Here is a 27,302-nt window from a genome sequence, read left to right as displayed (position 1 = left end):
TGTCATAGAATTCTACTTATTCTGTGAAGAGAATCATGCAACAAATAAATTTCCCTCTTTTCCAATCCTAAAGGTTATATACCAAGGAGGGTTAGAATGCAGGTCATAGAAGTTGTGCTTCATTAAATAAAGGAGACCCCCAAGTCCTCAGTCGTATCAATAAGGCATGCAAGGTGCACATTATCCTCACTACAATTCAAATCAAAATGCACCTCTCTAGCATTGTTACCATTCCACTCATCGATCATGGTCCACACATCCTCCTTGGTCTTATGATCCTCAATATCCTTCTCATCCTATCAACCCTCATTTTCATCCATATCCACCCCAACCTTCCCAATGGGGAAACTCCTCACCACGGTGGAGGCCTAAAACCACCAAACCTCTTGATTTACTGCCTTCACCTCAACCTTAACCACAACCTCCTCACCAAAATCCACCTAAGAAACCTCAAATGCCTTCTCAACCCAATCTAAAACCAAATAATAAGAAATCACAACAAGTTTACAATGAAGAGACATCCTATCCTGCTTATGCTATGGAAACCCAAGAGATGAACCTTCGGTTTGGGAAGGTGTTACACAACATTTTGTCACTATCCCTGTACTCCCCATTCCTTGATCTTGGAGGACCTCTACAGTGAACCCTATATGCTTACCCGTCATGAAGAAACTCCCATAGTGTCCCTCTTCATGAGCAGAGAAATTCCATTTTGCACCATTTCCCTAAAATCTTTTGTTTTTCCCAGTTTACAAGAATGGCTCTAATGACCCTTGTCCTCCTCGCACTGATATGTAGGGACTAACAATTTCCCTAGTGCCGACTAGAGTGATTGAGATTTTTTCTAGTCGTGCTGGTCCTCTTATGGAATTTTTTAAATAAAGAGCCGAAGCTTCCAGCTCTAGAAGCTTCGTAATGGAAGTCTGGTAAATGGTTTGGCCGGATGGGGTCAAGGATGTTAGTTTGGGCTCCTTTCCCCTATAATGATGGAACTACCTCAAGAGATAAGACCTTCTTCCGTGGGAAGAGGATCCATCTCCCATCCATTCATCCTATATAAACCTCCCTTTTTCCCAAGCAAAAGCTAGTGTTAATGTTGGTGTGCTAGTGCTAATTAAGTTTGGAGTAAACAACAAGCTATTTATAGTTGTAGCTCTCTAGTTGTGTGATGGAGAAGTATGAATTTGGTTTAGTGTGAAGCCTAAAGGGAAGAGCCTTAAAACTACTATTGTTGAGGCCATCATGGAATGCTAGCAGAGGTGTGTGGGAACCTAGTTTTGTTGGAGGAGAACAGTGACATCAAGACAATGGTTGTAATATCTTCTTGATTCAATATATATGCAACTATCGATTGATTTCCTACATGATGTGTCATATTACGTGTTCATTGCTTAATGTTTCTTGACTTGTTAAGTAGGTTGAATTACAATTTGTCTATTATCATAGTTGTTGTTGTTTATTTGTTTTAGGTGTTTGAAGAAGGAAGCGAGAGATAGCTGGAGTGAGCAAGCAAGGAGATTACCAAATGGGATAAGCGTACTAAGAGGTAGGCCCTCTTAATTGGTTCTAACTTAAGGAAATCTTCCCCAATATGGTCGCCAATTTGTGGTGAAGTAAAATTTTGAGTGCAGACACAAACAATTCCTCTAGCCCGATAATGGGTCTAGCCACAATTAATACATCTCGGCTGGAGCTGGACCCATGCTATGCATGCTATAACCTCCTCCCTATTTCACATGATTCATTTTCGCCATCAAGAGAATATTGTCACTATTGACCAACTGTCTTTCTTTGCCTCTTCCTCCTCAGATGGAAATGTTCCATATGTCAAGCACACTAGTGATTCCTATGAGAATGTGGGGGCAGGTATTTTCAAAGATTCTGCCTTAATGGGAATTTTTCCACTCCCACCTCCTCATGTTGCCTCAGTCAACATGGTCTCATTCAAATCTGATCCTTGGCTCATACCTTCACCAGATCTTGTTGATACTAGGGGCGAGGTTATGCCACTTAGTCCTACTGAATTCAATTACGTGGAAATTGTTTCAGCTTCGAGTTCTACATCCTTTGGTTCTTCTGTTTCGAAGACCTCTATCGATACGTATTCTCAATCCCCGTGGCTTGGTGCTTTGGAATTGCTAGATCCCTTAGCTGAGACCTTCCTTGCTGATTAAGGTATCATGGAAGTCATGTCTCTCGAGGAACCACCTTGGACCGATACTCATCATCGTTCCTTATTCCTCCCTCTCCTGACGGGCATGTCTACCACTTTTGAAGAGTTCTCTTCTTCGTTTCATTCCCTCCCGCTTCTGCCACCGATCATGACTCATGAAGTATGGTCAGAAGGAAATTTGGGTAATATTACCCAAAAGATGCCAATTGATATTTCTATCAAGCCTGGTATCGTTGAACATGTCCATTGGGGTATCTTATTCTTGGGATCATATCAAGACATATACTCGTCTATTTCAGGAATTCCATGATGTGTTTGTGTGGTCCTACGAAGAAATGCCTGGAATTGATCCTAGCATTGTTGTGCACGAAATACCAACTTATCCTCACGTGAAGCCCATTTGCCAACGGCTCCGCCCAGTGCACCCTAGGAAGGCCACCGCTATCAAGGGTGAAGTTGAAAAACTTCTCAAAGCTGGATTCATCTATCCCATCCCTCTTACAGATTGAGTTTCAAATATTGTCTCGGTGACAAAAAACAAGGCACGATCCACGTTTACATTGATTATCGTGATCCCAATCGTGCCTGTCCTAAAGATAGCTATCCTACTCCCTTCATTGATCAGATCATTGATGAATGTGCCGGGAATGAGATTTTTTCCTTTATGGATGGTTTTTCTGGTTACAACCAGATTAAAATTGCACCGACTGATCAAGAAAAGACAACTTTTATCTATCCATGGGGTATGCTACCGTACAAAAAATCTCCCTTTCGACCTCAAAAATGTTGGGGCTACATTTCAGCGGGAAATCTCCTACGCATTTCATGATATTCGCAACATTGTCCAGCCTTACTTGGATGACCTTCCTACTCATTCTCGTAAGTACCAAGATCACCTTGACCATCTTCGCCATATTTTTCTTCACTGTAGACACTACAACATTCAGTTAAACCCACAAAAATGTGTTTTCTGTGTAGAATCTGGATGACTCCTCGACTTTAGCATTTCCAAGGACGGTATTCACCCTAATTTGCTTAAAGTCGAGGCCATTATAAATTTACCCCCTCCATCTTCATTGCACCAACTCCAAAGCCTACAAGGAAAGGAAAATTTTCTCCGTTGTTTTATACCCAATTATGCTGGGCTAGTTATAGGATTTACCTGCCTGCTAAAACAAGGAACGCCCTTTGTATGGGATGAGGTTTCCCAAAAATATTTTGATGATCTCAAGGATGTCCTCATAAATTATCCTTTGTTGCATCCCTTGAATTATTATCGAGATTACTTCCTTTACCTAGCTGCAGCCCCTAGCACCATTGCTATGGTCTTGGTCCAATACAATGATGAAGGCAACAAACATGTTATCTACTACCTTAGTTGTCATCTCCTCGACACTGAAATTCATTATGTCCATGTCGAGAAGTTGGATTTGGCTATCGTCCAGGCTTTTGAACACTTTCAACACTACATCCTCTTACGCACGACTACAATGATTTCAAAATGCCACCCTATGACCTACATCCTAACTTGTCAGTTGCTGGGGGGAAATATTCTAAATGGATTATCATCCTACAAGAATTCGATTTGGTATTTACTACTGCCAAATATAAGAAGTCACTAGTTTTCACCTAATTGATTTGTCTCCTTCCTTCTAAGTCTCTCCCTACTGGTGCAGATGAACAACTCCCAGACGAGACTCTTTTTCTGATCAGCACCCTTAATCCATGGTAAGGTGATATCATCGTGTATCTCCAGACGTCCATGTTCTGGTCCGCATTGACTATGGATGATCGCTGAAGGATTCAACATCACTCCCAACCCTACTGTATTATTGGCGATACTTTATACCGTATCGGTGTCAATTCAGTTCTTTGCTGATGCCTTATGATGGAGGAGTCTGAAAGAGTTCTCAATGACTACCACTCTAGGGCATGTGGTGGTCATATGTATAGCTATGCTACCGCGAAAAAATCCTTCACGCTGGTTATTTCTGGCCATCCATTTTCAAGGATTGCATCCTTGCTATTCGCAAATGCCATGAATGCCAAGTTTAACAACGGAAGATGTGTGCCCCACCCACTCACCTACACCCCGTCATTACCATTGGTCCTTTTTCCAAATGGGTCATTGATTATATGACATGTAATCCTCGTTCGGTAGGCGAGCATGGATTATTATCATTGTTGTGGATTGTTTCACCAAATGGGCCGAAGCAATGCCTACATACTCTGTAGATGGTAAAACGATGACTCAATTCCTTTTCAATCATGATATTTCCAGGTTCAGCGTACCTCAAGCCATTGTCACAGACCATGGCTCCCATTTCAGAGATTACATGATGGCTGAGCTGAAACCACGTTGGGCTTGCACCATGATGGCTCAACCCCATATTACCCTTAGGCCAATGGCCAATTTGAAGCCGTGAAAAAGGTTTTAGTTACAATGCTTTAGCGTACTATTGGGATGCACAAGTCAAATTGGCATCTCATGCTCTTTTCAGCTCTGTGGGCTTACCAAACCTCGACCAAAGACGCAACTAGTTTCACACTATTCTAGCTAGTCTATGGTCTGGAAGCAACATTGCAAATCAAATGTGAGATTCCTTCACTCAAGCTAGCTGTTGAACTTCTCCCTGAAACATCACCTCAAGAAGAATGCCTCTTATATTTAGAATGACTGGATGAGAATCATTGTCTCGCTGCGTTGGTTATCGAAGCACAAAAGAAGCGGGTCAAGTCCCATTTTGATCAGTCGGTCTCCCCTCACACGTTCTCCGAGGGTGATTTGGTCTTACTATGTGACCAAGCTAATGATAAGCTAGGGGAAGGCAAGTTCAAACCCATGTGGCATGGGCCCTACATTGTGAAACCTGTTTTGAAAAAAGGGGCCTATGAGCTTATTGATTATGAAGTAAATCCTCTGGATAAGCCCCAGAATGGGCTTTACCCCAAGAAGTACCATGCTTAGGTCATCTTGCATGGTTACTTGTGTACATTAGTGTGTCATTCATTTTTGTGCAATGTGGTTTGGTGTGTTAGTTTTCAAACAACCTTCTAGTTTACAATGTTTTCCTTGCTTTGCAGATGTCTGCGACTCCTCACATTGATTTTGTTGATGGTGCTTGTTGTAGTACCTGAAACCTATCATCCACAACATGGGTTATTTATGACCCTAACGGTGATTTGATTGACCTTCAAGGTAGCTTTTTTGGTCGCACAACTAACAACATTGTTGAATACAGTGCGGTCATCAAACTGTTGTCAGAAGCCATTGCTCTTGACATTTGAGAGTTGGTTGTTAACCTGAATTCACATCTTGTTGTCCTTCAACTCAATGAGAAATATTCTGTTAGAAACCCTCAAATATTGAGCATGTATCTCCATATTCATCTACTGGAAAGACATTTTTATTACATTACATATCATCATATTCCTAGGCGCATGAATATATTGATAGATGCATTAGTTAATTATGTGTTGGATAGACATTTACGAAACATGTGAAAAGATAAAACAAACCATTTGTACCATAGTAGGCAAGAAAATACAACATATATATATGGTGATAATGTTTGATACATCAAGACCCTATAAAATAATATATGTGTCCAAAATAACATGTGTTGGGTGTGGACCCTGATTATCTTCTATATTCAAAGGTATCGTCGCATTGGACCCCAGTTCGAAATGGGATGGCAACGCCGCCCGTAAAATATTCACTGTAAGGGGGGTCCAGGGGGAGGTGGCTGCAACCTTTTGGGAGCCCACCCCCCTGGTGGGGGGTTTCGGGCGCAACACCCCTGAAGATAAGAATAGATGTAAAATTTCCTTGTAAAATGTTGTAATTTCGTAGTCAATCTGGGCCGTTCATTAGGCGGAGATATGACGGTAGAAGTTATGTTTAATTTAGGGATTTTTTCCCTAGAAGGCAACCCCTCGCTATATATGAGGGAATAGTATTGCGTCTATGTATATCTGTATTCTAAGTGAGGAAGAGAGAGGAGATTGAGAGCGAAGAGGGAGTTACAGCGGATTTGCTATAGGTTGTATATCTTCAGTTTGCTTGATAATATAAAAGGTAGGACTGTCTGTTTCTTTGTGGATGTAGCCCAAACTGGGTGAACCACGTATATCTGTGTCTCTCTTGTTTTATGCATTTTCTATGTTTATATTTTTGCAATATATTATGTGTTCCATTGCTCTGTAATATATAATTTTATAACAACTGGTATCAGAGCCGAAGGTCTATTTGGCTGATAAAATCACAGGAGAGAAGGGTTCCTAGTTTGAGTGGGAGCAATGGCGGAAGATGGTAGTTTTAGAGTCGAAAAATTGAATGGCCAAACCTACCAGCTGTGGAAGATGCAGATGGAAGATTATTTTTATCAGAGAGATCTGTACCTACCATTGAGCGGAAAGACAAAGAAATTGACAAGTATGACAGACACAGAATGGGATATTCTTGACAGAAAGGCACTTGGAACAATACGGTTGTGCCTAGGGGCGTTGGTAGCGTTTAATATTTCAAAGGAAATGAAAATAGAGGGTTTAATGTCAACATTGGCCAAACTATATGAAAAACCCTCGGCCTCAAATAAGGTATTTCTTATGAAGCGTTTATTTAATATGAAGATGTTAGAAGGTGGATCTATTGTAGACAATTTATATGATTTTAATACAGTTACAAGTCAGTTAAGTTTTGTAGGGGTAACTTTTTATGATGAATTTAGGGCTCTGTTATTTTTGTGCTCATTGCCAGAAATTTGGAATGGTTTAGTTATGGCCATTAGTAACTCTGTCTTTGGATCTAGTACTTTAAAGTTTGATGATGTTGTCGGTGTAATCCTTAGCGAGGAAATGCGACGAAAAAGCTCCGGTGAGACATCAGGTAATACTTTGACTGCAGAGACTAGGGGAAGAAAAATGGAAAGAGCAAAGAGCCCTGGATATCGCAGTAAGTCAAGAAAAGGTAGATCCAAGTCCAGATCGAGGATAGTGTGCTGGAAATGTGGGAAGAAAGGACACCTGAAGAAAGACTGCAAGTCCCGGAAGGGAAAAGAAGGATATGCGCAGCAAGAAACTAAGCATGAAGCGAATGTAAGAGGTGATGTGTTGCAAGATGCTTTGATTCTTTCGTTAGAAAATATTATTTATGTTTGGGTGGTAGATTCAGGGGCCTCATTCCATGCCACACTTGATAATAAACATTTTTATGATTATGTACAAGGAGATTTTAGACAGGTTCGATTGGGTGATGATAAACCCTATAAAATCATTGGAATGGGTACAATTTTCATAAAACAAAAATAAAATAAAATCAGTGGCTATTGAAGGAGGTAAGGCATGTTCCAGATCTAAATAAAAATCGGATTTCAACAGGGCAATTGGGAGGTGAAGGTTGCGTAACTACTTTCACAGATAAAACCTGGAAGGTCACTAAAGGATCCCTGGTAATAGCGAAAGGAGGAAAGGTTGGTACATTGTATTTATACAATGGTATTTCTAATTTTGTTAATGCTTTAACCTCTACAGGAGAAGATGTGGCATTGTGGCATCATAGACTCAGGCACATGAGTGAGAAGGGGATGTAGATTCTTCACTCAAGAAATTTGTTGCCAGGTTTGAAGCATGTTGATTTAAAATTTTGTGAGAATTGTGTTTATGGAAAACAGAAGAGTCATATTCCTTAGAGTTGGGAAAGAAAATAAGAGTGAAAAATTAGAACTTGTGCATACAAATGTATGGGGACCTACTCAGGTATCATCTCTTGGTGGCTCTCGTTATTATGTTACTTTATTGATGATGCAACCAGAAAAACCTGGATTTATTGTATTCGAAATAAATCTGATGTATTTGATACTTTCAAGAAATGGAAATCTTTGGTTGAAAATGAGACAAGAAAAAGGTTGAAGTGTCTCAGATCAGACAATGGAGGTGAATATTGTAGCAAAGAGTTTGATAGGTACTGTTCTGAGAATGGAATTCGCAGAGAGAAGACAGTTCTAGGAACACCACAAGAAAATGGTGTGTCAGAAAGAATGAATAGGACAATCATGGAGCGTGCAAGGTGCATGAGATTGCATGCAGGATTGCCTTTACAATTTTGGGAAGATGCTGTAGATACTGCTGTTTATCTAATAAATAGAGGGCCTTCAAGTTCCTTAGATGGTGGTATTCCAGAGGAGGCATGGATAGGTAAAAAGATAAACTACTCTTTTTTAAATAATTTTGGTTGTGAAGCCTTTGTCCACATTAATAAAGAAAATAGAACAAAGCTTGAGGCAAAACCAAAGAAATGTACCTTTATTGGATATGGTGTTAATGATTTTGGTTATCGCTTTTATGATTATGAAAAACACAAAATAATTAGGAGTAGAGATGTAATATTCAATGAAAAGGTTTTGTATAAGGATCAGCTGCAGGAAAAGAAACAGGAAAAAGAAAACAGAGAATACACAATGCTTGACGATATCACAGGAAAAGTAGCGGTGCCTGAAAATCATAATGATCAACAACTAGAACAACAACCACAGTAGCAACAAGCACCTCAAACACCTGAAAGTGGTGTTAGAAGATCTACCAGGATAAGTAGACCCCCTGAACGATACTCTCCTTCATTATATTATGTATTGTTGACTGATTCTGGTGAACCAGAATGTTATGAGGAAGAAATGCAGGTAGAAACTAGGAAGAAGTGGGAGCAAGCCATGAAAGAAGAGATGAACTCCTTAGCACATAACCAGACTTGGGACTTAGTCAGGTTGCCTGCAGGTAAAACATCATTGCAGAATAAATGGGTTTACAAGTTGAAGGAAGAATATGGAGGTAGAAAAAGGTATAAAGCTAGACTTGTGATGAAAGGATTTGCATAGAAAAATGGTATAGAATTTGATGAGATATTTTCTCCTGCTATGAAAATGACTTCAATCAGAACTATTCTAAGTCTAGTAGCAGCTGAAGATTTGCATCTTGAGCAGTTAGATGTAAAGACAACCTTTCTCCATGGGGATTTGGAGGAAGAGATATATATGCAACAACCACAAGGATATGAGGTAAAAGGGAAGGAGAAACTAGTGTGCGCAGGTTGAATAAGAGCTTGTATGGCTTAAAACAGGCTCCAAGGCAGTGGTATCTAAAATTTGACAGGTTTATGTCTAAACAAGGTTATACTAGGTGTCACTCTGATCATCGTGTTTATCTCAAAAGGCAAAATGATGGTAGCTATATTATATTGTTATTGTATGTAGATGACACGCTTGTTGCAGGTTCTAACATGAAGGAAATAAATATGCTCAAAAGGAAATTGGCAAACTCATTTGCAATGAAGGAATTGGGTGCTGCAAAACAAATCCTTGGTATGAGAATAATTAGAGACAGGAAGAATCACAAATTAACAGTGTCTCAAAGTTAGTACATAGAAAAGGTGTTAAAAAGGTTTAATATGCAGAATGCAAAACCAGTTAGTATACCTTTGGCTAGCCATTTCAAATTAAGAAAGGAGATGTGCCCAAAGACCTAAGAAGACATGGATTATATGTCTAAAGTTCCATATGCATCAACAGTTGGAAGCTTAATGTATGCAATCGTCTCCACAAGGCCTGATATTGCACATGCAGTGGGAGTTGTAAGCAAGTACATGAACAATCTAGGAAAAGAACATTGGATGACAGTGAAGTGGATTCTCAGGTATTTGAGAGGTACCACAAATCAAGCATTATGCTGTGGTGGTTTAAAGATTTCTCTACAGGGATATGTTGATGCAGATATGGCAGGGGACAGAGATAATAGGAGGAGCACTACAGGATATGTATTTACTGTAGGTGGAACAACTATAAGTTTGGTCTCAAAACTGCAAAGTGTTGTTGTACTCTCAACAACATAAGCAGAGTATGTTGCTACTACAGAGGCTAGTAAAGAAATGATTTGGTTACAAAGGTTTCTGGATGAATTGGGTAAGAAGCAGGAGTTGGGCAGGTTATACAGTGAAAACCAGAGTGCCATACATCTTGCAAAGAACTCTGCATTTCATTCCAATACTAAGCATATACAGCTCAAGTACCATTTCATATGGTCAGCATTGGAAGATGGATAGTTGAAGTTGGAAAAGGTACACACTAGCTAGAATCCTGCAGATATGTTAACAAAAGTTGTAACTAGGGAGAAACTGAGAATCTGCTCAGTTTCAATTGGTCTTCAAGTATTATGAAGAAGATGAGAAACAACCAGGTCCAAAGTGGAGTCATTGTCCAGAAAATGAAGTAGCAGTGGAGTTGCTATAATCAGTCTCCAAGTGGGAGATTGTTGGGTGTGGAACCTGATTATCTTCTATATTCAAAGGTATCGCCGCATTGGACCCCAGTTTGAAATGGGGCAGCAACGCCGCCTGTAAAATATTCATTGTAGGGGGGCAGCTGTGACCTTTTGGGAGCCCCCCCCTGGCGGGGGGTTTCGAGGGCAACGCCTAGGAAGCTAAGAATAGATGTAAAATTGCCTTGTAAAATGTTGTAATTTCATAGTCAATCTAGGTCGTTCATTAGGCGGAGATATGACGGTAGAAGTTATGTTTAATTTAGGATTTTTGCCCTAGAAGGCAACCCCTCGCTATATATGAGGGAATTGTATTTCATATATGTATATCTGTATTCTGAGTGAGGAAAAGAGAGGAGATTGAGAGCGAAGAGGGAGTTATAGCATATCTACTCTAGGTTGTATCTCTTCAGTTTGTTGGATAATATAAAAGGAAGGACTATCTGTTTATCCGTGGATGTAGCCCAAATTGGGTGAACCATGTATATCTGTGTCTCTCTTGTTTTATGCATTTTATGTGTTTATATTTCAGCAATATATTATGTGTTCCATTGCTTTGTAATATATAATTTTCTAACAACATCGACAGCTCGCAAGCCTCATATATTTGTGGCATGCAGGCCTCAAAAAATGTAAGTGCTAGACATAGGAACTAATCAACATGGTGATCATGGTAGCATGACACAACTCGCACAACACAAGTCAGCAATCAACGGATCTGATCTGATACTCCCACCATGTATCTCTGGTATTGGCAAGGAATGTCTCCCACCCGAGCATACTCTGGGATACCACGAATCAACCCCTCAAGGTTCCTCATGATCTCCTCCTCGTTGTCCCTCACCTCCTGATAAGGAGCGACAACATCGATTGGGCGGGCAACATGCCTGGCTATTGGGGATATCCTAGCAGGGCGCTCTGGTCCAACATCTGCATTAACAAAGTGAAATGTTATAAACACACATATACCAAAAACAATTAAAAAAATCACAAAATTAAAAATTTGATTTTTTACCTTCATCGTCAAAATCCTCTCCATCTGGTAGCGGCATGTCTGGATCCCCATGGAAGTCGGTGCCACTATATGGCCAGTCCTCCACGATGATATTTTGTCGTCGTAGCCATGAAAAGAATACAAGTTTGTACGACATGTGCTGGCCCCCAATGATCCTGGGCATCAAACGACTCCAGCGGGCCATCCATTGGTCGCGTGGCATGGGAGGATCTACCTCAGTTAGCTAGTACTAGAACAATGACACCTATTCCAAGAACAAGGTAACTAGTATGGATATGAAGCAAAATTTCTTCAGATTCCATGCCTTAGCTTTGGTCAGCTGGCATTTTATGTTGATCTTCATGGCCTCTGCCCAGTTGAAGATTGTCGGTGTTGTGGAGTAGATAACATACAAGAACCTTGACTTGTTAGTCTCATGCACTACTTGGGACCCCGCCACTCTGTTGATAGTCAATAGTAGCACTCCCAGTGTTATATCCTGAACATTGGACATCTCAATCTTGCCACTCTTGGATTTGAGGGCTTCAAGGCAATGTTCGGCGAGCAACATGGATATGCTTGCCCCAATCGGTTGTGGCCTGTATAAGTTGACTGGTTCCCCTCTTTAGGATAGTCCTGTGATGAAATATATGTCTGAAGTGTTGGCAATATGACACAGGTATGATACAGGTGTTGTCCTTGATGGCAACTCACTCAGATTATAGATCATAGTTGTTATAGACATATTTGGGCACTGCAACCCCAAACTCATATGTCCATAAACCAAGGGCTCTTTAGTCCCTAAAAGTGTTGTTTCATACCCTAAAGGATCATGGTCAACTGATTACATCATTTCCCAGAAGTTCCACCTAAAAAACCACTCAGAACTGGCCAAAACTGGACCATACTGACTGCTCCATGGTCAAGGTGCGATGCATACTAGCTGCCACACTAGCCAGGTGCGATGCATACTGAAATGGCCTTCCGTAGGGTGCGATGAATGAGAATAGAAAAATGGTAGAGACAGTTTGCTAAGTGGATGAACATGGAATCTTCCAGAAACTTCTCCTGTGACACTTGCCTCTTTGAATTCGCCTAGGGATGAGTAAGAGATCAATGAAATCTCCAAGTGGAACCAAGAACTATCACTGGAATGACACTAATAAAAAACCCAGCGCTGACTCACACCCTTGCAAGACATCTATAAATGGATCCCTCATCTAAGAGATATAGAGGCTGGAATTTTGTAATTTGTAAGGAAGTGCTGTTGGTTAATCTGTGAGAAGAGACATTGTATTGTTGGGTGATCTTGCTTTTCATGAGGTGAAGAGGTCTTCTATGTTGGGAGGATGATGTTGGATCAGACAACCGGGTTGTAATCCTCTCTTCTACTATTAATAAAGTTCTTTGAGTTTTCCTCCATATAATCGTGTATTTGTGAATCTTATTGTTTATGAATGCAATCGTATGGTCAATTTGTTTATGATTTTGCATTGTTTATGATGTTTTATATAGAGATGCTTCGATGTGTTTCTTTTACTTTGACTCTACAAGGACTCTTTGATGTGGGACAAGTAGGAGAAGAGTGGCAAATTCTATCAAGGGAAAGAGAAATCAAGCAAGGATCAAAGCAGAAGATCCAGGTTGATCCTCTTTTCTTCCCTCTTATCTATTACACCTAAAGGAAATCTCGAATTTCTTTGATTGTTTTTTTCTAAGATAGCTACCCATCTTAGTGGGACTAGCAATTCGAATCGACACTAGTTTTCCCTGAAACAAAATAGTGACTCCACTGGGGAACGAATAGTTTGTTTTGTTTGTTTATTGTTTGCTTTATAAACTACAGACAGAGCCTGAAGTTAGCCAGCTAGCCTTCGAAACACCTTTGCTATGCAATTGTGAAGTAGATGAATGCTGCTTCAGTCAATCTCCAGGTTGGTTTATGAACTGAACATCTAACTTACAAGAATTCTAAGTGCCCTTGTGGTAGCTCAATAACCTCATAAGATCATACCCCTATTCTTTGTTTTTACTTTCCATCATAATTCAGCCTAAATCACTGAACTTAGCTGCAAATTTTGAGCAAAAACCAAGCATAGTTTCGCTCCCTGGTCCATCGCACTATTTGTAACTGGGTAGCCTGTATGCAGCGCACCTCCCATGTGTTGCAGGTGAGATTCATCCCTGTTTCCCTGTGTTGCAGGTGCGATGATTGAGTGATATTGTTTCTCTCTTTGAAATTTGGTTTTTCCCTCCTGATTTTCAGCTTTATTAAGTAGTTTTGTTGTTCATGATCAGTATCTCATTGCTAGAGCCTCCTTCCTTTACATTATTTAGCCTCCATTAGTTAGGAGTTATAAATGTTTTTTGTGTATTTGTAAACCATTTACAGTCTTCCTTTGTCAAGAGTAGCTTAATTGAACTGTCGTTTTTGATGCAAGTGTCGTAATTGTCATTTTGAATCAAAAGAAGAGTGTCGTAAAGTCTTCCTCTTATAGATAGTTGATTGTACTTTTGTCATTGTACTTGATTTGAGTTATTAGTAGTTGAAGTGCATTTAGTGTGTGCTCTATGCTCTCTGCTAAAAGAAAAATCATAATCTTCTTTCCTTTGTAGCTAGGATTTTTATTGCTAAAAGAAAATAAACGACTGTTTATCATTTTAGATTGCATATTTAGGAATTTTACATTTACATCATGCGGTGAACCTTGAAAGACAAACTTCTAAGCAAGATCAACTCTAAAATAAATCTCAATGAACATAAAAATGCTTTGGAACCTAACGAAACACATCTAGAATTCTAGGCTAGAGACGTGTTCTGGCGTCGTAAAACCTGGTAACTATCATTTTCATCGAAGGTTGGGTGATTCCTCCTCTTTAATATGACAAGTGCTAGTACATACTTGTGCTCCCCGTACCGTCAAGTATATATTGGGAGACCACAATAGGCTGATATCCTTTATCCTTAGGAAGTCGTGTCTGCCGCCCTATCGATCACAATGCACTGAACACAACATTCAGGACGATTTACTGCCGTACGTAAAGTCCTTGGTAATTTCTCCTTAATTTACCACCAAGGTGTATATTGCAGTTTTGCGATTGGTTTGGTAATCCCTCTGTCTAGATTTCCAGAGTAGTCACTTTCGTTCCTTTTCGACTCCTTAAAAGAAAAGGTCCATCTGAGCACTTGTCACTTCAGGCTCATTAAAAATCGAAGGCGACTAGAGTCACCTTTAGCTTTTTCTCGACTCTTAAAAATTGAAAAAGAAAAGTTGTGTCAAAGTCTCTTAAAATTTATTTGAATCAGAATAACATTTTCCCCTTTAATTTCGAGTTGATCAAGTAATCCGCAATTGTGGAAGAAAGTCAATCAAAACCCCGTCATTCGTGGAGACTAGTGAGTCAACCGTCTTTGACTCCAGAGATGAAACCATTCCGGGCAAAACGGTCTCATTTAACTGAGTCCAATTCACCTGATTTATTTGAAACTTGTGTTTCAACATCGTCAGAGACTATAGTTACTCCGATCATTTCTGGTACATCTACCTTTAGAGAAGAAGCTCCACAGTTACAAGAGGACATTAGAACTAATCCTAGTGTAATGGTAGGCACTTTTATACCTGAGACAGCTCCATCTAGAGTTGAACCAGATACTGAAGTTCACTTACCTGAACATATAGAAGTTGAATTCCAGAATTCAGAAGGTGCCACTCCTCCAGTATCTGTTACTATAGAAGCTATACCTTCTTCGACTCTAGAAATATTTTACGGACCTGACTATCTACCTCTTCCACCTAGACTGATTGCCATAGAAGAGATAGTAGAGGATATTCCATCCGGTACTCCATTGCATTTTGGAACTGGGATCCACTTATATCTTTCTACTATAGAAGTTAGTTCTTTTAATCATCCTTCATTGCAAGTTCCTGTCGAATCGCTAGGAAATATTTTGGATAGACTAAATATGTCTGAGCAACCATCAACATCTAGGACTGTGTCAACTGACACGGCTACGGTGGAACTTCCTGATGTCGTTCCTACAATGTTTGCTGGTATACCATCTGTCCTAACTAGTTATCAACAACAAGCCAAAGTCCATTCAAGGATTGTTTCGACAACATGGTCTGTTCCTATTTCTTCATCCAGAGTCTCATCTAGTATTTCTTATGTTGAAACTCAACAAGTTGATCCAATATGTCTTCAAGCCGATCTACCCTTTAAGCACTGTATTTCCACCATATGGGGGGCAGTATGATTTTTCATTGTTCCCTCCTGGAGAACAACCATATGAGAGTTTACAAAAAAATTCAGGTCAAACTGGAATTACATCCAACGGTTGGGTACAATACTGCCTCAACAACCAAGGGATGTATATTTAATGCAACTAGTTGAACCTATGTCGAATATTCCCACTACACTTGTGATCCAGGTGGATGTTGGTGGCCACCCACCTATCCCATTTGGACCCCCACAACTGTCTCTTTCAGCTTTTTCAGTTTCCTAAATTGTAGCACAGTTTACCATTTTTAGCAGTTTTTCGGGCCCTGAACTTCCAGAGCCGTTTTGAGGCCTTAAACGACATTTTTTGGGAAATCTGGGGCAACATGGGTCCATGGAAAAAGTGGTAGTGCTCGGATAGATATTTCTAATGAGCTATTGTACGCGTCAAACGGAGATCGTATGCCAAAGTTACGACCCCGGGAAATTGATGTACCAATTTACCCAAACAGGGCCCACAATTTGGCGTTTCATCTTCTAGGGTTAGGTTTCGGGATGTGAAAGGTTTTCAATTATTTCTCAACAATAAATAGGCCTTCGGGCCTCATTGTAACATAGTTCAGAGGCATGTAGCCACCACATCTCTTCTCAGAGATAAGCTACCATCGCCCTAGCTAGTTTATTTCCATTACTGTTTGTAAGCATATTTTAGTATTTTACATTAATGAAGTGAAGTATTATTTCCGCTGCATATCTGTGTTTATGGTTATCTCTGTAATTTGTTGCATTCCTGTTTAAATCTGGATCAGTGGTATCAAAGCGGTCTGCTTTTTCTTTGTTTCTCTTCGCATGTCCCCAACGAGGTCGGGATATAAGGAGTTAGGGCTTGAACTGGTCGAACCTTTACAAGACTAGCCTCGCAAATCTTGATGGCCTCCCATGGAAGATGAGAAGAAAGACGAGGGAGCAGGATATCCTATCAAAATCTTGCTCGAAGAAGCCCTCGAGCAACAACAGAACGCGATTATGGACAACTTTGCCCAAATCCTTCAGCGGCTACCCAAAAGTGACACATTGGCTTCCAGCAGCTACTCTGGAAACGCCACGCCCTTTAAGGTACAAGTTAATTTTTAAATCCCCATATTCGAGGGTCAGATAGACGCAGATGCCGTAGATAAATGGTTAAATCTGCTAGAGGGTTATTTTTCGATTCATGAATTTTCGAGTCGAGAAAAGATTGTTTTCGCTCTTCTCAAAGCAGCCCCCCACGTCAAGGACTGGTGGGAAACATACTCTGAGCAGAAGGATGAAAGTACAGGCTCACTTTTTTCAACCACACCCACTTGGAATGACTTCCAGGATGCCATCAAGGAGCAGTACTACCCTGTCAAAAGTTATGAGGAAAAATACATCAAATGGACCACACTGTGGCAGGGACGAGACCAAGATGTTCTGGAGTTCACAAACATTTTTCATAGCCTTCGCACACAGTTGGGTATCAAAGATTCTGAGTTGCATCTGGTACTCAAATACCGCAGCTACCTACACAGATACATCCAGGAAGAGATGGAGTTCCTGAACATCTCCTCGCTCGGCACGGTGTACCGATACACTGTCAAAATCGAGCAAAAGTTCAAACAGAAAAAGCGAGACTTTGGATCTACAAATTTGAAGCCCAAAGGACAAAGCCAAGGCGGGGTGACCCAAGACAACCCATCGAAGCCACAAGAAAAGAACAACACCACGAAGCTGAAGAAGGACACAGGAAAGTGGTTTGAGTTCCACAAGAGTCCCACTCATAACACAAGTGAGTGTTGGACCAAGTAGTCGCTGTTGGCCGAGTTAAAGGCTTCTGAATCAGATGCATGTTCCAACCTTGAGCTAGAACCTGACAAGGTGAATGGAAAAGGGAAGCAGATTATTGATGCGGATCCCAGCGCCACTGTTGCCCCTACTAAGATCCAGAAAAATGAGCCCGAAAATCCAGAGGAAGGGGAGCGTCTTTTCCACTCATAGATGTGGGAGAAGGGTTCGCCGCTGCAATTCATTGTCGACAGTGGTAGCCAAAAGAATCTTATTTTAGTAGAGGTCGTGAAGCGGTTGGGCCTACCGACTACACCACACCCCCAGCCATACAATATCGAATGGCTTCATGAAGGACGAGATCTCAAAGTTCGCCAGTAGTGCCGCCTTACCTACAACATCAAGCCCTTCATAGACGAGGTATTGTGTGATGTTACACCTCTGGATGTTTGTGATGTATTACTAGGCCAACCATACTTGTGGAGGCGACATGTTGTGTATGAGTCAAGGCCTCGTGCTGTCATTATTTCTTTGAATAATTCATTATACAGGATACTGGTGGTAGCCCCACCTACTGCCGCATCTTTGATCACCGCTAAGAGAGGTAGCAAGCTCATCTCCCAGACCAGGAAATTCATCTTTCTGGTTCACTCCCAAAGTAAGGGGAAGATTGTCATCACATCCATGACCCTTGCGAAGGGTTCCTCCATGCAGCAGCAGCAACAAAGGGATATAGTCATGACAAGACACAAGAACAACTTCTCCTCACCCACAGGGGTACCACACAAGTTTCAGGTGGGCGACAAAGTTTGGTTACATCTACAGAGAGAACACCTTACCAGAACCCATCAGAAACTTAGGCGACTCCGACATGGTCCTTACACCAGTACCAAGGCTATGTGCAACAATGCTTGGAAGCACAGTATTCCTCCATTCCTTCGCTTGCACTGAGTGTTCAATGTGGACCGTCGTCGACCATGCTTCCCACCATTTATGGACACATCAGAGATTGCATAACAGCTCACCAAAGACCCGGCTCAGCAGAAGCTTCCTCATCTCAGGAATGAACTCAATACAATGGGGACCATTGCTTCCTAAGGGGGGAGGAATAATCCAGGTGGATGTTGGTGGCCACCCACCTATCCCATTTAGACCCCCACAACTGTCACTTTCAGCTTTTTCAGTTTCCTAAATTGTAGCACAGTTTACTATTTTTAGCAGTTTTTCGAGCCCTGAACTTCCAGAGCCGTTTTGAGGCCCTAAACGACATTTTTTGGGAAATCTGGGGCAACATTAACCCATGTTGCCTCCCAAAGTGGTAGTGCTCGGATAGATCTTTCTAACGAGCTATTGTACGCGTCAAACGAAGATCGTATGCCAAAGTTACGACCCCGGGAAATTGATGTACCAATTTACCCAAACGGGGCCCACAATTTGGCATTTCATCTTATAGGGTTAGGTTTTGGGATGTGAAAGGTTTTCCATTGTTTCTCAACAATAAATAGGCCTTCAAGCCTCATTGTAACACAGTTCAGAGGCATGTAGCCACCACATCTCTTCTCAGAGATAAGCTACCATTGCCCTAGCTGGTTTATTTCCATTACTGTTTGTAATCATATTTCAGTATTTTACATTAATGAAGTGAAGTATTATTTCCGCTGCATATCTGTGTTTATGGTTATCTCTGTAATTTGTTGCGTTCCTGTTTAAATCCGGATCAACCTGCTATTGTGACTGTATCGCAAGTACAAGTGCTTCCTGTTGTGTGTCAACCTCAAATCTCTCAGGTTGCAATACAACAGCCTCTTGTCTCCGCGATTCAATCACAACCTCAGGTTAGTGCCTCCTTACCTAGAACGAATCAGGTTGAAACAGGTACTATCACTCTGCATCTTGGTCAATCATCCGATATTGGACAACAGGAAATGGTCCAACAACCATGGCTGGTACAATATCAACAACCGCAATTCCAGCAATCTTACCAAGGACCTGAGCAACAAGGCTTTATAAGTAACGGGCAACCACATTTCCAAAACGGTTATCAACAACCATATTATAATGGTTATGCCCATCAACCTTATCAAAGTTACCAACATCAAATACATTATGCTGGTATGCAAATACCTACTGCTCAGGCGATTCCATCTTACCCTGGGTATGCTTCGCCTAACCTGAATCAATAGTTGCCTTTTGTAGCAACTTTGGAATTACTAGATCTGAACTGGCTGATGAATGATCCAATTGCTTACGCCCCTTGGTGGCTAGCGATTCCTTATAAAATTCCCTCTGATATTCTTAAATTCAATGGAAATCCAGGTGAAGATCCGTCGAATCATGTAATGACATTCCAATTGTGGTGCTCATCTAACACCTTGAATGAAGATTTGATTAGGCTTCGCCTTTTTCAATGAATGCTAACTGGTCTGGTAGCAAAATGGTATATTGAATTACCTAGAGCTTGTTTTGATAACTTCATCACCCTTGCCACTACCAATTTAACCCATTTTCCGCTACCCATAAGGTACGAAACAGGGACTAAACTCCTTACCAACTTTAAACAGATGACAGCCACTCACATATATGATCATATTCATGAGTGGCGGCGTCATCGTCGAATGGTAAAGATGTATGTTCCTGATCAACTTTTAGCTGAATGGTTTATAAAGTCATTATTTCCCTCTATTACAGAGGATGTGGCTAAGGGAGGAGTTGTCACTGAAGAGTAAGTCATTGCTCGTGCACAACATGTAGAATTGATCTATAATCAGTCTGGCACGCTCTTCGACAAAATTCTTGACACTCCTAGACCATAATTTTTCTTTCCTCCCCCTCCTAAATCAAACAAGGACTCTCATGCCGACGATGGCATGATCAGTACCACAAGCACGAAAACTACGAAGGCTACATCTAAACAAGCCCGTGCAGTTTCTAGTCAAAAAGCAGATGAAGAACCTCTAGCCTCAAAGATTAATGTCGTGTCTACTGACAAGGGAAAAAATCCTAAGCAACCATGGGGCAAGAAGAAAGCTACAAACAAAAAGAAGAAACAAGAAGATTCGAATCCTGAGAAGTCTTATGGAAACCCTAGTGGACGAAAGAAACCTAATCAACCATGTTTCATATTTGATGAGGACCATTACACAAAAGATTATCCACATCGAGCTGAGGTCACAAAGTTTTTAAAGACTTCAAGTACTTCAGCGATATTGACTGATCCATTTCCAAACCCAGAAACTAATCTGGTTGCTAGTGATCATGCTTCCCCATCCCAAGTGCTTATGCTATCCATCTCAAAACAACAAATTGATGCTTTGATATCAACAAGGAATAATGATTATGGGAATCCACAGTCGTTGAATAACAAGACTACAAATCAACCCAATAGTTTTACAACAACATCGCCAGAAGTTGTTCCACCAATCATTCTTGAATTAACAATAAAACCAGCTAAGGGAGTAGTACATAAATCGATGTTTAATCCTCGTGCTCAAGCAGCACAGAATTATAATATAGTGGAGGATCTGGCCCAATCGCCATCCGCTATGTCGACACTTGATGTACTGAAGAATTTCCCGTCCCAAAAGCAGGCTTTGTTATCAGCAATAGGTGGGATTGATCCAGCGGATTCCAATCTAGTGGCCTTTAATCATAAAGGATATGAACCTCAGTTACCAACCTAGCTCGATTTCCTCATACAGGTAAAAGCCCTTAACAAAATTGTTCATCAAACAATCATTGATGAGGGGGCATCTACTTGTATTATGTCAATGAGTTGCTGGAAAACTTTAGGTTGTCCACCCTTGTCACGGTCATCAACGACATTAAAATCATTCGATGGAAGAACATACACGCCATATGGGATATTAAGTAACTTGCAAATCGAACTGGGGGGCAAGACAGTAGAAATTGAAGTCGAGGTCATTGATGGAAACCTTGACTACAATATCCTACTGGGCAGGCCCTAGATTTATGCTATGGTTGCTGTTGTGTCAACATATTTTAGAAAGATTGCATTCCCCTTTCAAGGTGGAATTACAATCATTGACCAACTAACCTTCCTCCCCAACAGTTCGCAAGTTACCAGAAGCATTCCATTGATCCATGAAAGCTCTCATTTGCTTCAAAATATCAGAGTAGGTCTCCTAAAAGAGCCTTCCTTAATGGGTACTTTTGCCTTTCTGCCTCCGAGTAATCTGGCGGAAGTGGCCACAGTGGATACCTGTCACATGATATCTTCTACATCAACAAATATTAAGAAGAACTCTGAACATTTTGATAGTGTGGATCATCACCAGGTGTTGCCCCCAAGCCCTATAGAATTGTTGTAGAAATCATTTTTTTGGGCATGGGTTGAGAACCAAAATCAACGCTCAGAAAGTGTTTGGATAGATAGGTCTCTAGAGTGTGGCACCTCTTTCGATCCTTGGTCTCATGTACATTCTATAGACGAAGGAATAATTCAGTCAATGATGATAGGAGAGGCACCATGGGAAGATCACCACCGTCGTTCCTAGCTTCAAGATAACAATGAAGATTATTTTAACAACCTTAATCATCCTTCAGTTTTTGATTTTCTATCAAATACTATAAATACGGTGGATTCCGAGCGAAATCTATCCAATATTGAAGAAACTATTGCCATTAATATCTCGACCAAACCTAATGTTGTAGAGAATATTCATGTTGGCAAATCTTGTTCTCCTTCAGAACTGGAAATATACTGCGCTCTCTTTCATGAATTCAGAGATGTCTTTGCATGGTCATATGAAGAAATTCCAGGCATTGACTTGAGTATCGTTGAACATGAAATCAAGATGGATCCAGATGTTAAACCAGTATGACAACAGCTTCGACTGGTTCACCCGAAGAAAGTCGCTGCCATTAAGGCAGAAGTTGAAAAAATTTTACATGCTGGTTTCATTTACCCTGTTCCTCTAACTGATTGGGTATCGAATATTGTTCCTGTGATGAAAAAGCAAGGAACGATTAGAGTGTGCATCGATTACAGGGATGTAAATCAAGCTTGTCCAAAGGAAAACTACCCTACACCCTTCATCGACCAGATAATTGATGAATGTGTCGGATGTGAAGTCTTTTCATTTATGGATGGATTTTCTGGATACAATCAAATCAATATCTGCCCACAAGACCAGTTGAACACTGCATTTATATGTCCATGGGACACATTCGCATACCACAAACTACCGTTCGATTTGAACAATGCAGGGGAAAAATTTCAGAGGGCAATGAACTACGCCTTCCACGGCATCAAACACATCGTTTAGCTGTATCTCGACGATCTACCAGCTCATTCACAAAAGCATGCTGATCACCCACAGCATTTGAGAGCTATATTTCTACGTTTCTGACACTACAAGATACAACTCAATCCACACAAGTGTGTGTTTTGTGTTGGTTCTAGTCGGTTACTTGGTTTCGTAGTTTCTAAGGATGGAATCCGACTCGACCCATGTAAGGTTTAAGCAATCATTGACATGCATCCTCCATCAAATTTGCTTCAGATTCAAAAACTCTAAGGGAAAGCAAACTTTCTAAGGAGGTTCATTCCAAATTATGCAGAACTTGCTAAAGGTTATATGCGTCTTTTGAAAAAATAAGTACCCTTCAACTGGGATTAGGTTGCGCAAGCTTCCTTTGATGCTTTAAAAGATTCCCTAGTAAAAGCATCATTAATGTATGCTCCTGACTATCAAAAAGATTTTAACCTGTATCTCGCCGCTACAGATACAACCATCGCAATGGTTTTAGTACAAGAAGACAATGGAATAGAACATCCAGTGTATTATTTAAGCCGCAACTTAAATGATATAGAAAGCAAGTACTCCTATGTTGAAAAGATGGCTTTAGCAACTATTCAAGCAGTACGGAGATTTCGACACTACATACTCTTTCGCGAAACTACCATTTTGTCAGATTGCAACCTTATGACCTACATTTTGTCACGTCAATTACTGGGGGGAAAATATTACAAATGGATAGCTATTTTGCAAGAGTTTGATCTGGAATTAACCAAATCCAAATCAAAGAAATCTATAATCTTCACAGAGTTACTTTGTGGCCTCCCATCACCATCCAACGATTCAACATCTAAAGCATCAGTTGTGGATGAAACTCTGTTTCTGATATCATCAAACGACCCATGGTACGGAGATATACTAATCTATCTCCAAACCCAAACCTTTAGGCCTAACACCTCTCACTTGGAACAGTGACATACTCGATACCAAGCAAAAGACTACATGATCGTCAGTGATACACTTTACCGTCGTGGTGTCAATACAGTTCTGGAAAGGTGCCTCACGCATGAGGAGGCTGAAAAATTTCTGAATGATTTTCATTTAGGTGCATGTGGGGGGCATCTATCTAGTTATGCTACTTCACAAAAGATCCTATGAGCTGGTTACTTCTGGCCCACTATCTTCAAAGATTGCATAATTGCAGTCAGAAGTTGCTATGCTTGTCATATTTTTGATTGCAAAACCAGATTACCACCTGCACCACTGCATCTAGTAGTTGTTGTTGGGGCTTTCACTAAATGGGGCATAGATTTCATGACATGTAACCCCACCTCGACTGGGGGCATGGGTATATCATAGTTGCTATCGATTATTTTATAAGATGGGCTGAGGTGATTCCTACATTAAACAACAACGACGAAACGACTTCTCTTTTCTTTTTCAATCATGTAGTCTCTAGGTTCGGTGTTCCACAGGTTATAGTCACAGATCATGGATCACATTTTCGCAATCAAATGATGGTTGAATTGATTGCCAAATTAGGACTGTCCCATGATAGTTCTACTCCATCTTATCCGCATGCTAACGGACAGGTTGAAGTGATCAACAAGTCCTTAATCGCATGTTGCAAAGAATGATTAGAGTCCACAAACGGAATTGGCATTTGATCCTGTACTCAGCTCTATGGGCATATAGGACTTCGGTGAGAAATGCGACTGGATTTACGCCTTTTCAGTTGGTGTATGGTCTAGAAGTTGTCTTGCCAATTCAGTGTGAAATTGCATCTCTCAAGCTCGCAATCGATCTACTTCCCGAAACTTCAGAGGAAGAGGCTCGTTTCTTGGAACTAATCCACTTGGATGAAACCCGTCGTGACGCCACGCTGGCTAACGAAGCGCATAAGAAACATGTCAAAGCGCAATTTGACAAAAATGTCAAACCTCGTGTCTTCTCGGAAGGTGACCTGGTCTTGCTCTACGATCAGGACTCTGATAAATTGGGAGCAGGTAAGTTCGAATCATTATGGATGGGCCCCTACATTGTTAAGCGAGTATTAACAAAAAGAGCCTACGAGCTGGTAGATTATGATAGAGTTCCACTGTCGCAACCCAGAAATAGGTTGTATTTTAAGTGGTACTATGTGTGATCAAGTGTAGTGATCTCTTTATAGGTATGCTTTTGTTTCATTTTTGTTTTTGTTAAGAGTTGTTATTTTGGTTAGGTAATCCACTTTGCATCTGTTGCAGATGTCGGACTTTTTGGAAACATTCGTTGGGTATGCCAATAGAGCTAGTCGTAGAACGCATAACCTATATTCTGCATCTTGGGCCATCTTTTCTCCAAGCGGCGAGTTAGTGAGTTTCAGAGGGATATGTATTGGTTAATCAACAAACAACATCGCTGAGTACAACACATTGATGGAGCTTCTCTTTGATGCCATTTCACATGGCATATGCGGACTTGTTGTCAGGCTCGATTTGCAACTCGTCATTCTACAGCTTATTGGCATCTATTCAGTTCGGAACCCAACAATCTATCGTATGTTCCTAAGGGTCAGGATTTTGGAAAGGCAGTTTGATTCCATTCAATATCAACACATTTCTAGAAACTTAAACACATTAACTGATTCATTAGTGAATTATGTGTTAGACAGACATTTGCAGCATTTGTAAAGAAAAGCATTTCATATCAACACTTGCACCTGGATCACATAACTTAACCAAAATAAACTCCAAATATCAACAATATATAAATATTTATTGTTTCACATAATGTTTTGTGTACAAGGCAAAAGCGGTCATGCGATCAAGAAACTCAAAAGTAAATACAGAAAAGCATCCTATACTAATGATGCTGGTGATAACATGTCACCGCCCGTGCGATCATACGCAAGAGCCTAGTCCATCGACTTGGCACGCCATTAGTATGGCACTGTAGCCTCAGAGGTAAGTCGTTGGTCCTCACATCTTGAATACCAAGGGTAAGACCCTCGATCTAATCCTGCAATACTGCAAGGGTCTCTACTATGTCCAGATCACGAAGGACAACCCTCCCTACAGCCTCTCCTGCTGGAACGTCAGCTGCCACCCTTGGGCGTGCCACTGGTCGCACCAGCTCAACATCTGCACAAGTACATGGGTTCAATTAGTCTTGATAAATCACAAAAATATTATAAAACTCATAAACAAAGTTATGGTAAAATCATCTTTACCTATCACACTCCACTGCTTGCTAGTCGGTAACTCCAAATCCGGGTCGCCATGGAAATCCATCTTGACATATGGATACTCTGCGAAGACCATCTCCTGACGGTCGAACCACTCAAAGAAGGCATCAGAGAAAGAAATATGTGGCTGACAAGCATGTCTGGCCATGAGATCAACACATCTCTGCATCCTTGGTTCCCTCGATGTTGGCAATCTTAGTGAAATATGCTGAGGCTGCATCAGTGGATCCTCTCCAAGGCAAAAGCAGTCAAAATGGAACCGTAGCCAAATTTCTTGGATCTTCCATTATTTACCTTAGAGATTTTTTCTTTTATCAGTGGAAATACCGCCTCACACCAGTTGAATACCTTTGGTTCTAGGCATTCCAGAGCATACTGCACATAAGATTTGTTTGCCAAATGAAGAGCCGCACTACCAGCGAATCTAGCAAAGGTGAATAAAATGGTCCTCAGAGACCGGGCAGTGACATCTTGGATATTGATCTTGCCATCTCTGCTAGGCTGAGATCCATCTCTACAAAGCTGACAGATATAATCTCTCACTGATTTGCCCCCACGGGCGGATCCCGACAGTGAAAGAGGGGCACCACACCTCAATAACCCTGTCAAAAAGTAGATATCCTCGACTATCAATGGAATAGATTTGCCTCTAATCTGGAATACCTGGTTGATCACATCCCAAGCATCGAGAAAATACCACAACAAACTGATTTGTTGCCTCATGCTAGATATACGAAAGAATTTGAGCAAACCACAGTTTCGCAATGCAGTAACAGTACCCCGATTATGTAAGGTAATCATATCTTATTCTTCATGTTCACGTTCACACCATGTAATGACCAACTTGATCCAATAAATATCTGAGTCATAGACAAAATATGAATTAGGATCCAAATTTGAGCAAAAACAAGCAAAAATTTCATGAAAAATCACTGTGTAAAGTTTCCTTTCTGCGCCCATTGTACCTTGCCACTTAGCAAGGTGATGCATACTGACTAGCCAGTGTCCAACTCAGTATGCATCACACTTATAGATGCAGACTAGGTGTGATGGATAGACAACGAGTTATTCAAACCCTAGGGGCCCAGAACCAAGGAAAAACTTGCTTAAAATTAGAAAAAGATGGAATGAAAATGAAGAGCTCAGGGTTAGCTCCTACCTAGTCTTGACGGCTCGAAGAATAGTCCACCGGATCTCTCGAAATCAACTAATGAAATCTGAGCAGGAAAACCACTCCAAAGCTCCAAAATCCCAAATTCAAAATGAAATGGTAAAAATGAGAGGTAAAACTACTTTTATGTTACTATTCACGTACTCCAAGTA

This window comes from Pinus tabuliformis, chromosome 9 (genome assembly GCF_031772625.1).
Source record: "Pinus tabuliformis cultivar Carrire ecotype Pingquan chromosome 9, CPIR1, whole genome shotgun sequence".
Lineage (NCBI taxonomy): Eukaryota > Viridiplantae > Streptophyta > Pinopsida > Pinales > Pinaceae > Pinus > Pinus tabuliformis.
This window is presented reverse-complemented; position numbering follows the sequence as displayed.